This window comes from Tenrec ecaudatus, chromosome 5, assembly GCF_050624435.1.
Source record: "Tenrec ecaudatus isolate mTenEca1 chromosome 5, mTenEca1.hap1, whole genome shotgun sequence".
Lineage (NCBI taxonomy): Eukaryota > Metazoa > Chordata > Mammalia > Afrosoricida > Tenrecidae > Tenrec > Tenrec ecaudatus.
In genome coordinates this window covers 166,020,601-166,033,500 of record NC_134534.1, presented here as the reverse complement: position 1 = coordinate 166,033,500, position 12,900 = coordinate 166,020,601, and the positions used below count along the sequence as shown (strand labels likewise).

General features: G+C 38.4%; 1 protein-coding gene across 15 annotated transcripts in view; it reads right to left on the bottom strand.

Moving 5' to 3' along the window:
* The window catches only part of KMT2C (lysine methyltransferase 2C), a 327,314-nt gene that overhangs the window by 283,418 nt on the left and 30,996 nt on the right, over positions 1 to 12,900 (bottom strand). The gene's annotated exons all lie outside the window — the stretch shown is intronic.

Genomic DNA, 12,900 nt, shown 5'->3' with positions numbered 1-12,900 from the left:
TGGTGATGATGCAAGCCACAAAAGGAATATACGGTGCTGTTGAGAGTCTATATAATCAATATATTATTTTTAGAGGACAACTGGCCAGTAACCATAAAAAATTGAAATACCAGTTTTCTTTGATGACAAAATGTATTATTTGATGAACGGATGCTGCATTATGAAAAAAAGGATTTTCTAGAATATTCCTCTAAGTATAAATCTGCAGAGAAATTCTGGTGATTAACAGAGCCTATTTGTCTCCAGGTTCTTTCCTCTATTTCCTTTGACTTTCCTCTTGTCCCAATATCATGCTCAGTCTTCATTTGAGTTTCAGTAATTCCTCTCAGTTACATTACCCTTGCTCATGCCCTACCAGGCCTCCTACACCCTCCTCACCACCGATTTGGATCACTTGTTCCCTTGTCCCTGAGTTTAACACCACTTCCTTTCCCCCAACCTCCCCCCTCCCATGTCACCAAGAACTGTCAGTCCCTTTGTTTTCTCATCCAGATTGTTCATCCAGCCTATCTTATTTGGACAGATCTGCAGAGACAATAACATGCACAAAAACAAGACAGAGCAAAACAAAGCAAAAGAAAACAAAATAGATCTATGTGCATAGATTTATAAGTTTAGTACCTTAGCAGATGGACACTGATCCTCCACACAAGTACTCGCTCAATGCAAGAACACTTTGTTCTAGTAAAATGGCATTCCATGATGCTCACCTTCCCGACACAATCGCTGAAGACAAAGGAGTGCATACACAAATGTGATGAAGAAAGCTGATGGAGCCTGGCTATCAAAAGATATAGTGTCCGGGGTCTTAAAGGCTTGAAGGTAAACAAGCGGCCATCTAGCTCAGAAGCAACAAAATCCATATCGAAGAAGCACACCAGCCTTTGTGATCATGAGGTGTCAAAGGGATCAAGTATCAGGCATCAAAGAACAAAAAAATTGAATCATTGTGCATGAGGGGGAGCGCAGATTAAGGAATCAAGATCCATCTGTAGGCAACTGGACATCCCCTAACAAAAGGGTCGCGGATAGGAGATGAGCCAGTCAGGGTGCAGTATAGAAACAATGAAACATACATCTTTCCTCTAGTTCCTAAATGCTTCCTCCCCGCTCTGTCCCACCCCACCACTATCATGATCTCAATTCTTCCTTAAAAATCTGGCTGGACCAGAGGATGTACACTGGTACAGATAGGAACTGGAAACACTCCAGGACAGATAATCACTTCAGGACCACTGCTGAGAGTTGAGATACTAAGAAGGTAGAGGGAGGGTGAGTTGGGAAGGGGGAACTGATTACAAGGATCTACATATAACCTCTTCCCTGGGGGACGGACAACAGAAAAGTGGGGGTAGGGAGTGGATAAGAGATGACAAAATAATAATAATTAATAAATTATCAAAGGTTCATGAAGGAGGGGGAGGTGGGGAGTGAAGAAGAAAAAAGAGGAGCTGATACCAAGGGCTCAAGCAGAAAGCAAATGTTTTGAGAATGATGATGGCAACAAAGGTACAAATGTGCTTGACACAATGGATGTATGTGTGTATAGATTGTGATAACAGTTGTACGAGCCCCCAATAAAATTTTTTAAAAAGAAACCAACAGAACACAGTTCTACTCTAACATACATGGCATCACCAGGCTTCAGAATCAACTTGGTTGATTGACAGCTACTGGTTTTCAAGGATATTCACTATAAAAATAGCAGTGAAAATTAGAAAGCAACAAAATGACTCTCATTAGGATAGTGATAAAGTAAATTTGGGAACATTTAACCTCATAAACAAGCTATTTGCCCACTCAAAACTCAAACTCACTCATTTCCACCAAGTACATTCTCAATCAGAGCTACCTCTGCAGAACAGGGTAGAACGCCCCCTATGGCTTTTGGAGACTGTAACTCTTTGCCTTTGTCCTGACTAGCAGCTGGTGGTTTCAATCTGCGACCCATTGTATAACCCACTACGCCACCAAGGGTCCTTATTCCTCCACCAAGCTCTCCAGTCTCAGTAAATAACATTATCCACTGTTGCTTTAGCAAATATCTAGAAGACAATTTAATTATTTCTCTCATAAAACTCAAACTCGCTGAATTCCCAAGAGCGCAACTCTTCAGGGGAGTAGAAAGCCCCATTTGTCTCCCACAAAGCGGCTGGTGGTTTTGAACTGCAGTTAACAGTCCTATGTATAACCAGTACACCACCATGACTCCCCCCCTCTTTCTCTCATACTGTTCATCAAACCCTTCAGCAGATATTACAATTTAGCCCTAAATACGCATATGAAAAGCCAGATCACCTTCCTCCTCTGCTACCACCTTCATTTAAGCCCATCATATCTGCCAAGATACCTTCAATAACTTTATTGATCTCTCTGGCTTCCACTGCTCTGATAAGGCAATACCAACTCTTTAATCCTAGTACAAGGCATTATATTAGCAGTTTTCAACATGGGGGTCAATCGACCCTTTCACAGGGGTCACCCGATTCATAACAGTAGCAAAATTAGTTATAAAGTAGCAATGAAAATAATTTTATAGGGGGGGTCACCACAACATAAGGAACTATATTAAAGGGTCGCAGCATTAGGAAGGTTGTGAACCACAATCAGGTTCATACTCACCACTCAAACATAACTCCTAATCTACAAAAAACAACTGTGTGTGTGTGTGCGTGTGTGTGTGTGTGTGTGTGTGTGTTGGGGTGGGGGGTATAGTAAGGGAATGCTTCCTTGAGACGAAGGAAAGGTGGTATACTGGGCTTCCTATTGAACTGCTAACCACAATACTATTTATAATAGTATTTAAGAAAGCAAGATACTTAGAAATAAATCTAAGCAAGGGTGTGAAGGGTTCATAGAATGAAAACCATTAAACACTGTTCAAAGAGACAAACAGGATTCAAATAAACAGAAAGATGATGATATACATTTAAAGATTACACGATTTAATGTAAGGGTTTGTTGTTTTTCTTTTATTTCCATTATCCCTTCCCCACCCCACCCCCAAACTTTTCAAAGTCCTCTTTTATTTGTAAGTGTAGAGAATTACTTAACATAGCTTTTGTACTAAAAGTTTCTAACTACTACCGAAAGCCCCTTTCCCTCATGGTTTTGATAAAACAGTGGAGGAGGATACTGATATGATTCACTTTTGAGTAATTGTGAAAAGATCAAATAAGCCTGAGAAGCAGTATCTTAGTACTAGCAAAAGCCAGGAGTGGAGCGAAGCCTCTGGACATCCTCAAGATACATGCACGGTAAACCTCCTGGACAGAAGACAGCTGTACCATTAAAGCAGCAGAACCAGGAGCCAGAGCATGGAACAGAGTGGTGGAATTCTCAACCCACAGAGCAAATAACTCTAAGTGCATTGGGGCAGAAGGCTGGCTTATAAAATGGGGTGCATCTGGGGGGCTAATTGGGAAACTTGGCTTGCTGATCCAAAGAAGTGAAGCTGAGTGTCTTCAGACTGGTCCCTTAATACAAGGAAATGGGTTTACTGACCAACAGAGGTTAAACTAAATGCCTTTGGGTTGAGGCTTAAACAACTTTAACCTGAGCATTTCTCACTGGCATTGAAACCTGTCATCTTCCTTAATAAACCCTTTAACCATGAATATTTTGAGTTCTGTGTAGCTATTGCAATGAATATTATAACCAAGAGGTAAAATAGCAAATACTAGTGAAAAAAACACAGTATTATTAAGAAAGGAATCATTACTTCAAACCTACAAGTTGCTCTGTAGGAAAAAATTGAGCCTATGTGCTCCAATTAAGATTTACATCCTCAAAATCCTATAAAGAGTCTCTGTGAACTGCTGAAGCCAAAGCGGGTGAACAAGTAAATGTGGTGAAGAAAGCTGATGATGCCCGGCTATCAAAAGAGATAGTGTCTGGGGTCTTAAAGGCTTGAAGATAAACAAGCGGCCATCAGTTATCAGCCATCAAAGAACAAAAGAATCATATCATTGGCTGCACACCTCCATGATACAATCGCCAAGACAAACAGGTACATAGCAAATGTGACGAAGAAAGCTGATGGTGCCTGGCTATCAAAAGAGATAATGTCTGGGGTCTTAAAGGCTTGAAGGTGAACAAGCGGCCATCTAGCTCAGAAGCAATAAAGCCCACATGGAAGAAGCACACCAGCAGGTGCGATCACAAGGTGCCAAAGGGACCAGGTATAAGGCATCATACAAAAACAAACAAACAAATATATATACACACACACACATACACACACACACACCATAGTGAATGAAGGGGGAAGTGCAGAGTGGAGACCCAAGGCCCATTTGTCGGCCACTGGAGATCCCCTCATAGAGGGGTTTAGGAGAGGAGATGGGTCAGTCAGGGTACGATGTAGTACCGATGAAGAACACAGCTTTCCCCCGGGTCCTGGATGCTTCCTCCCCCCAACTACCATGATCCAAATTCTACCTTGCAGGATTGCATAGGGCAGAGGTTGTATACTGGTGCATATGGGGGCTGGAAGCAAAGGGAATCCAGGGTGGATGATACCTTCAGGACCAGGGGTATGAGGGGCGATGCTGGGAGAGTGGAGGGTGAGTGGGTTGGAAATGGGGAACTGATTACAAGGATCCACATGTGACCTCCTCCCTGGCAGATGGACCACAGAGAAGGGGGGGAAGGGAGACTCCTGATAGGGCAAGATATGACAAAATAACAATCTATAAATTATCAAGGGCTCATGAGTGAGGGGGGAACAGGGAGGGAGGGGGGAAAAAAGAGGACCTGATGCAAAGGGCTTAAGTGGAGAGTAAATGCTTTGAAAATGATTAGGGCAAAGAATGTACGAATGTGCTTTATACAATTGATGTATGTATATGTATGGATTGTGATAGGAGTTGTATGAGCCCCTAATAAAATGTTATAGATAGATAGATAGATAGATAGATAGATAGATAGATAGATAGATAGATAGATAGATAGACAGATAAATAGTTTCTCTGAATCCGAATTAACTTGCTGGCTGTGGGTTTGGTATTGCTGAGATGTCAATGAAATCCAAATGAAAATTCTAAGTCTCCATTACAGAAATACAAAAACCAATCCCCAAGTTTATATGGAATGACAAGAGGCCCAAAACAATTAAAAACCATGTTGAAAGAGAAGAACAAAATAGCAGGGCTCCCATTTCATAATTTTAAAGCTAACTACATAGCCACTACAACCAAAAGTCTTGTACTGCTGTAACAGTAGGTGTAGACTAATAATGGAATACGAGAGAGTACCCCCCAAAAGCACAGAATTTCTCCCCATAGCTATCTATTTAAATTGTGTTGCGAAACAAACTTATCACCTTCAAAGTACTCTCCATTACATTTAATATATTAGTCAAATCTGCAATTCCATTATTGGAAACATTTTTCAAACTCATCTGTTTGGATGGTTGAGCACCTCCCTCATTTTTTTCATCTCTCCTATGTCATCAAATCCTATGTCCTCCCACTCTGCATTCATGGAAACAAAAGTAAGTCTCACAGAGCAAGGTCAGGTGAGTCAGGTGCATAGGGCAAGAAGAGAGGCATGCTGTGGTTTTGTTGTTGTTGTTGTTGTTGTTGTTGTTTTTTGCCAAACACTGGCTGTGTGAGCAAGTGCATAGTCTTGGTGGCAAAATCAGTTCCCTGTCTGCCACAAATAAGGCCTTTTTTTTGTCACACACTATTCTCTTTTCAGAACCTGTAATAGAAAGCTGGATTAACAGTCTGACCTTGTGGGAACAAACGCCAAAAATGCTACAAGTCAACATTACAATGTCCAGAAGGAAGTTTGTCTTCAATCGACATTTCACCTTTAGTGAAAAGAGAAACCCACTCATACACCTGAGTTTTTCCCATGTTGCTGTGCTTGTAAACAGTTCTCGGTGGCATTTTTTCTAAGCAGGATACAAAATTTGACAGCTGTGTGCTGTTCTCTTAAATCAGCCATCACAAAAAACGAGGTTCAAGCAAAACTGCTTTTACAAAAATATCCACTGTGATCAGAGAGAACCTTCCCAGGTGACGCCAGTGAGTGCACTATCTCAGAGCAGTTGCCCATGCTTGCCTAGCAGGGAAAATGCATACTATGCAAGCTCTGCTCTGCAGAGCACAATTCTGGTCTTTGCTGTGCATCCCTCGTGTGTTTTAGAATGCAGAAATAAACCCATATTATGGTAAACTGATTTTGACAAAGGTACTAAGTCCATTCAATGAGGAAAGAAGAGTCTCTTCAATACATCGTGTGGGGAAAACTGGATTTCCATACGCAGAAAGATCTAATAGGATCATTGCTTTATACCATACACAAAAAACAAATTCAAAATATATTAAAAACCTGCACGTGCAAACTAAAACCATAAAATTCTTAGAACAAAAAAGCACGGTACTGTTAGGCCTAGTTTTCAATAACAGGTTATCTACTTCCAAAGGCACAAACATGAAAAGTCAAAGTAAGTAAGTGAGACCTCACAAGAATTTTTAACATCTGCTCATCTCTAAACTTTACCCAAAAATGTGAAAAGAAAAGCTACTTATTGGGAAAATAACTTCAGAAGCCATAAACCCAAAAAGAATCTAAAAACCAAAATTGGAATTTTTTAAAAATTGGACAAATGAACCCTATCATAAAATGGGCAAAAGACTTAAATAGGCATTTCACCAAACAGAACATTCATCTAGGCATCAGACATGAAGAGATGCCCAAGGTCATTAGCCATCGAAGAGATGCCAATCAAGACCACGATGAAATACCATTATACCTCTATTAGTACGTTAAAATTAATAATACAGAATAGAAATGTTGAGGAGGCTGTGGGGGAATTTGAATCCTTCTCCATTCACTGCTTGTGGGAATAAAAATAGTACAACCTCTATGGAAAATGGGGTGGTGACTCCCGAACAAAAACTAAAAATAGAACTACCATATGACCCTGAAATTCCCTTCCAAGCTGTATACAGGAAAGACTTAAAAAGAGGCTTATACACCCAATGTTTGTAACAGCAGCATCTACAATAGCCAAAAGGTGGAAGAGCTTGCAAGCAGCCATCTGAGGTACAGCATTTGGCCTCTAACTGCCTGGAACAACACAAGAAGACATCAAATATGAGAAGGAACTAGATGGTTGGGTGAATTGCATCCATACACAACTGTTCCCTTTGCTGTGAGATGAGAACTGGATGGTGATGGTGTCGCATTACCATTTCTGTAGACTCTACATAAGAGTCATACCAAGCAATGTGAAGGACAGAACAGAATGTCAAAACTGCATGGGCTCATAAAGGTTTTCTGGAGCCAATGAAGCTGGATGAAGTTCTGAAACTAATACCCTGAGATCATCTTTAAATCTTAAACTGAATTCAGGTAGAATGAAAATTATAACTGCAACTCAAAAGATAATCTAAGAACCTTCAGGGGGAGGGATGACAAATTTATATTAATTGAGCAGGAATCACTGAAGAGTGAGAATATAATCACACAACCTAATAATGTAATCAGTGTCACTCAATTATACTTAAGAGGGTGTTTAAAAAGTTGGCATGAAAATGCAATTAAAAGATACTGAAAAATTTCCACAAACGCTGTGAAGCCCCCTCATATACAGACTGTTTAAATGGTACACGTGTTTCTAAGTATAATCTCCACAAGAAAATTAAATTTTCAAATAAAATAAATGTCAAGTTACATGATATAAATATTAATAGCATCAAAATTCCTTGGTCATCATTACACAAGTAAAAGTACAATGCACACACAAATTTAATTCATAGTACTTCAATTAGGTCAATACAACCAAATTTGCCTCTGGTTTCTCAATTTTACTACTTATTTTATCATAAACATGGAAATGTTATCTTTAACTTTTTTCCTAAATTGATTTAAATTTGGTCTGTGTGGTACATTCACATTTTTATTTTTGTACTTTTATCAAAAATATTGTAAGTAATAATACATTTATTGTAAATATTGTAATATGTCAGAACCCAAATATATTTCTCAAAACTTATATAAAATATGATAAAGCACGAGTTACCACATAGCACTACTCAAAACAAAGAAAAATTAACTGATTTTAACTTGTGGTAGTAAATTCAAATGAGATATAAAAAGAGGTTATAGAAAAATCTTAAGTACACTTCATTTTCTGAGATAAAAAGAGATTTTGTAAGTTTGTTTAGATTTTGCTTATTTGTATTTATTGCTTTTTCCCTCAGTTGTTAGAGATAGTTATTTCTCTTTTGTGGGGAGAAGGCAACTGAGGGGTTGCTGCAACATTATAACTATAGATGTTATCTGTTCAACAAAACCTAGTCTAGAAACAGCCAACTTTAAAAAATAAAAATTATGAAAAACAGACTGGGCCTTCCTTCTCCTAAATACAAATTACAGCGTGACGAAGCTCCCGTGACCGTTTCATTGAGATGTCATCAGTACCAGCTGAACAACCTAAATTAGTGTAACTGTGCATAAAAGAACAATTTGGATTCTTCTTTACCATTAGGGCTCTATGCTAGCCACCATGCATGCATCAATCAAATCACAGGTATTGTGCAATTATCCAAGAAATGTCGCAAAACGCAGAGAAACATTTAAAAATAATTTTACAAATGTTCCCCTGACTAAAAGGAAGTAAAATTGCTTAAGTTGAATTGACACTTAACAGAAATTATGTTTACTTGCATTGAAATATGCAAAGAAAACGTGTCTCAGTGTTCTTTAATAAGGACAGGACAACAAGACATTATTCTTATTGATTTTATATTTGAAAACAGGTTTACACAAAGCAACTATATAAAACAGATCAATGATTTTAAACTGAAATATAAACTTTTCCACAAACTTTTTGAAGCTGTTTATACTCCATCAACTTATTAAGGGAAAAAAATGGTGAATGAAAATAATGCCAACCAAGAGAGCTATTAGATACCTCAGAATGCATAACAGTCCAAATAGGTACGCTGTCTATTTTAATGTCAGACATAAGCCTCTTAGGTTGGAAGATACCCAAAATCAACTGGAAAAGAGATGCCTCCACAGAGTAGGGTCAGCCTTAATGGTGTGGCCATGGAGTAAAGCTTTCCGGACCTTCATTTGCTGGGAGTGTCATGGCTCAAAACGAGAAACAGCAACTGCAAACATCTATTATTATTCAGACTGTAGACTGTATGAAGTATGGATTTGGGAAAACTACTCTTTAAAAAATGAAATAAAGATTAATATCCTAGACATGAATGACTTGTAATGAGACTGGTATTGGCAATCGCATGGCCCCCCTACATAGCACCCATTTTCAAAAAGAATATTTTAAGAACTATCCTCAAGTACAACACTGTCAATGATAGGGCAATATCCACATGCTTATAAGGAAGTCTGGTTAATATGACTACATTTATATAGCAACAATTAATGCCAAAGATAAAGAGTTGAAGACGTCTACTAATTTCTGCAGTATGAGAATGATCAAGCTTACAATCAAGATACCGTAATCAGTAATGACAAACAAAATGCAAAAGTGAGAAATGATAAAAATTGGTCATTTGAAAATATGGCCATGGTGATAGACAAATGTGAAAGAATCTCCTTACAAAGGAGACTGCAGGATAGAATTTTGCTTAAGTCAAGTGATTTATTATAAATACCTTTTTCTAACAACATCAACAGTGAGTATACTCATAGACCTCGCCAAATAGTATACACAGGAATAAAACATACTATGGAGAAGCTCAGTATTATCATTCAAAACAAGGTCAGGATGCTCATACCCTCCCTCAACACAAGAACACTTTGTTCTAACAAATCAGCAGTCTGAGATGCTCACCCTTCTGACACAATTGCTGAAGACAAAACAGGTGCATAAGTAAATGTGGTGAAGAAGGCAGATGGTGACCAGCTATCAAAAGATATAGCATCTGAGGTCTTAAAGGCTTGAGTATACACAAGGGCCCATCTAGCTCAGAAGCAACAAAGCCCACATGGAAGAAACACAACAGCCTGTGTGATCACGAGGTGTCGATAGGATCAGGTATCAGGCATCAAAGAACAAAAAATCTTATCACTGTGAATGAGTGGGAGTGCAGAGTGGAAACCCAAAACCCATCTGTAGGCAACCTGACATCCCCTTTCTGAAGGGTCACCGGGAGGTGAGTCAATCAGGGTGCAGTATAGCAACCAATGAAACACACACTATTCTTCTGGTTCCTTCAGGCTTCCTCATCCCCAACTATCATGATCCCAGTGACGCTTCTCAATTCAGACTAGACCAGAGCATGCACACAGGTATAGATAAGAGATGGGGACTCATGACATATGAAATCCAAGGACAGGTGTGGGAATAGCAATACCAGAAGGGTAGGGGAAAGAGCGGAAGAGGAAGGGCGAAAGGGGAACTGATCACAATGATTGACACATAACCATACACCCCTCTCCAGGGGGAAGAACAAAAGCATGGGGAAAGGGAGACGTTTGGCATGAGCTATGAAAATACTAATTTATAATCTATCAAGGGGTGATGAGGGTAGGGGGTGGGGAAAAAGAGGAGCTAATACCAAGGGCTCAAAAATAAATGTCTAGAAAAGAATGAAGGCAACATATGTATAAGCATGCCTGATGCAATCGATATACAGATTATAACAGGAGTTGTAAAAAATCCGCAATAAAATGATCTTTTAATTAAAAAAAAAGAACAAGGGTCTTCTAGGGGATATACCATCAATTAACTATATATGAATACAAGTTGAAGAAATAAAAAATTAATGAGAGCCAAAGTACAACCTTGAGTATATACCACTTGAATTTTGAGACCATCTCAAAAACAGAATTGATGCACTAATAGTAAAGGCTGAAGATTAAATGAGTTGTGGGATAATACAAACATTATATGTAAAGAAAGTAAAAGGTTACTAAAAAGACACAAAAGAAAGGAACAAAATGGATACTGGAGAAGACTCTGAAACTTGCTCCTGCACAAAGAGTAGATAAAGCAAATGAAAGAAATGATGAAAAGAGCTGAACAAAAATTCCAAAGGGCAGTTTGAGAAGGCAAAGTATTATAATGAACTGTGCAAAGTCAGAGAATAGGAAAAATAAAATGAACATGCTCAACATATCTCAAGCTCAAAGAAATGAAGAAAAAATGCAGGCCTCAAGTTGTAGTATTGAAGGATTCTAAGGGTAAAATGAACAATACAAGAAACATCAAAAGATGGAAGGAATACAGGATCACAGCACCAAAAAGAAGTGGTCAACATCCAACCATTTCAAGAGGTAGCATTGTGATGAAGAAACTATGGTGCTGACCAAAACCCACCTGCAGAGTATCTGGCCAGACTGACCTGCTGATAGATCTGCTCTAACCACAAGCAAGAGAGTCTTGCTGTCAGGCAGAAATTATTGTAACCTTGAATATGCTGAATCAAACTCAATACTTGGCCAGAAGACCTCTCTTCCCTGGCTTTTGAAATGTTGAGGAGGGTCTTCTTTTATACTCAATATTTTTATTTTGGTCTTTATATTATTTTATTCTTACAACCTATTTCAAATTTAGTTTTTATAGTTTCTGCTGGGTTTCCCAGTTTGTGAACCAAAGGAGGAAAGGGTGACAGCGAGTAAAGGAGGATTTGGGGGAGTGGGATATGAAGACAGGAGTGGGGAGGAAGCACCAGAACTGATTGTGATTGAACAACTAATTTTAAAGGTGATTTAACCATGGGGGAGATTGTTCTAAAATGGATATAGTAATTATTGTACAATTCTCCTGGATATAATTGAATTATTGGATTGTATGCAATGTAAATTACATGCCAATAAAATTGTTTTTAAAAAATTAGTTTTAATAAAATTTAACACCCCCTCCCCCCAAAAAAGAGAAACTATGGAATTGAAAGAAAAAGTTACATTGACGATGCTAGTGAAAAACAAGGACCCAGAAATGTATGGAAACCAATAGAGATATTTCAACAAATAAGTGTGCAACAATGGAAGCACTCACTTGTCTACACTAAGGAAGTAGGAAAACAGTTCACCAGGCACCAACCAGAAGAGGTCCTATTTTTGCCCATAACAACAACAAAAAGAGCGGCCCAATAGAATCTAACATTATCAATATCACATGCGAGTAAGGTTTTGCTGAAGATCATTCAAATAAAAAACAGCTGCAGCAGTGCATCAACAGGTATCTACCAGAAATACAAGCTGAAAAAAAAAAAAAAAAGAAATACAAGCTGGATTCAGAAGAGGATGTAGAATAAGGGATATTGCTGATGAGATGGCGTTTGCCTGAAAAATAGAGGACACTAAAAACTATGTTTATTTGTGTTTTATTAACTATGAGATGTACCCTGTGTGAACAATAACAATTGTGGATAACACTGCAAAGAATGGGAATTCTAAAACACTAAATTGTGCCCATAAAGAAGCTATACATACACCAAGAAGCACTAGTTCAAACAAAACAAGGAGATACTGGATAGTTTAAAATCAGGAAAAGTGTGCATAGAATGTCTCCATACTTAATCTGTACTTAATAGCTATACTCCATCTGGATGCTAATAATCTGGAAGACTGGACTACACAAAGAAGAATCAAGAATCAGGGCTGAAGGCAGGCTTTTAAATAATCAGGTGACATAATCTTGCTTGGTGAAAGTAAAAAAAGAATTTGAAGATCAAAGACTACACAGCCTTCAGTATGGATTACAATTCAAGTTTTTTTAAAAAGTCCTCAAACTGGATCAATAGCAACATACACAGAAAATATTGATGTTATCAAAGATTTCATTTTACTTGGATCCACGTCTAGACCCACAGATGTGGAAGTTAGGAAATCAAATCATATGATGCAGTACAAAACTGTAAAGTCTTAAGAAGCCAACATGGCACTTGGAAGACTAAGCTGTGACTT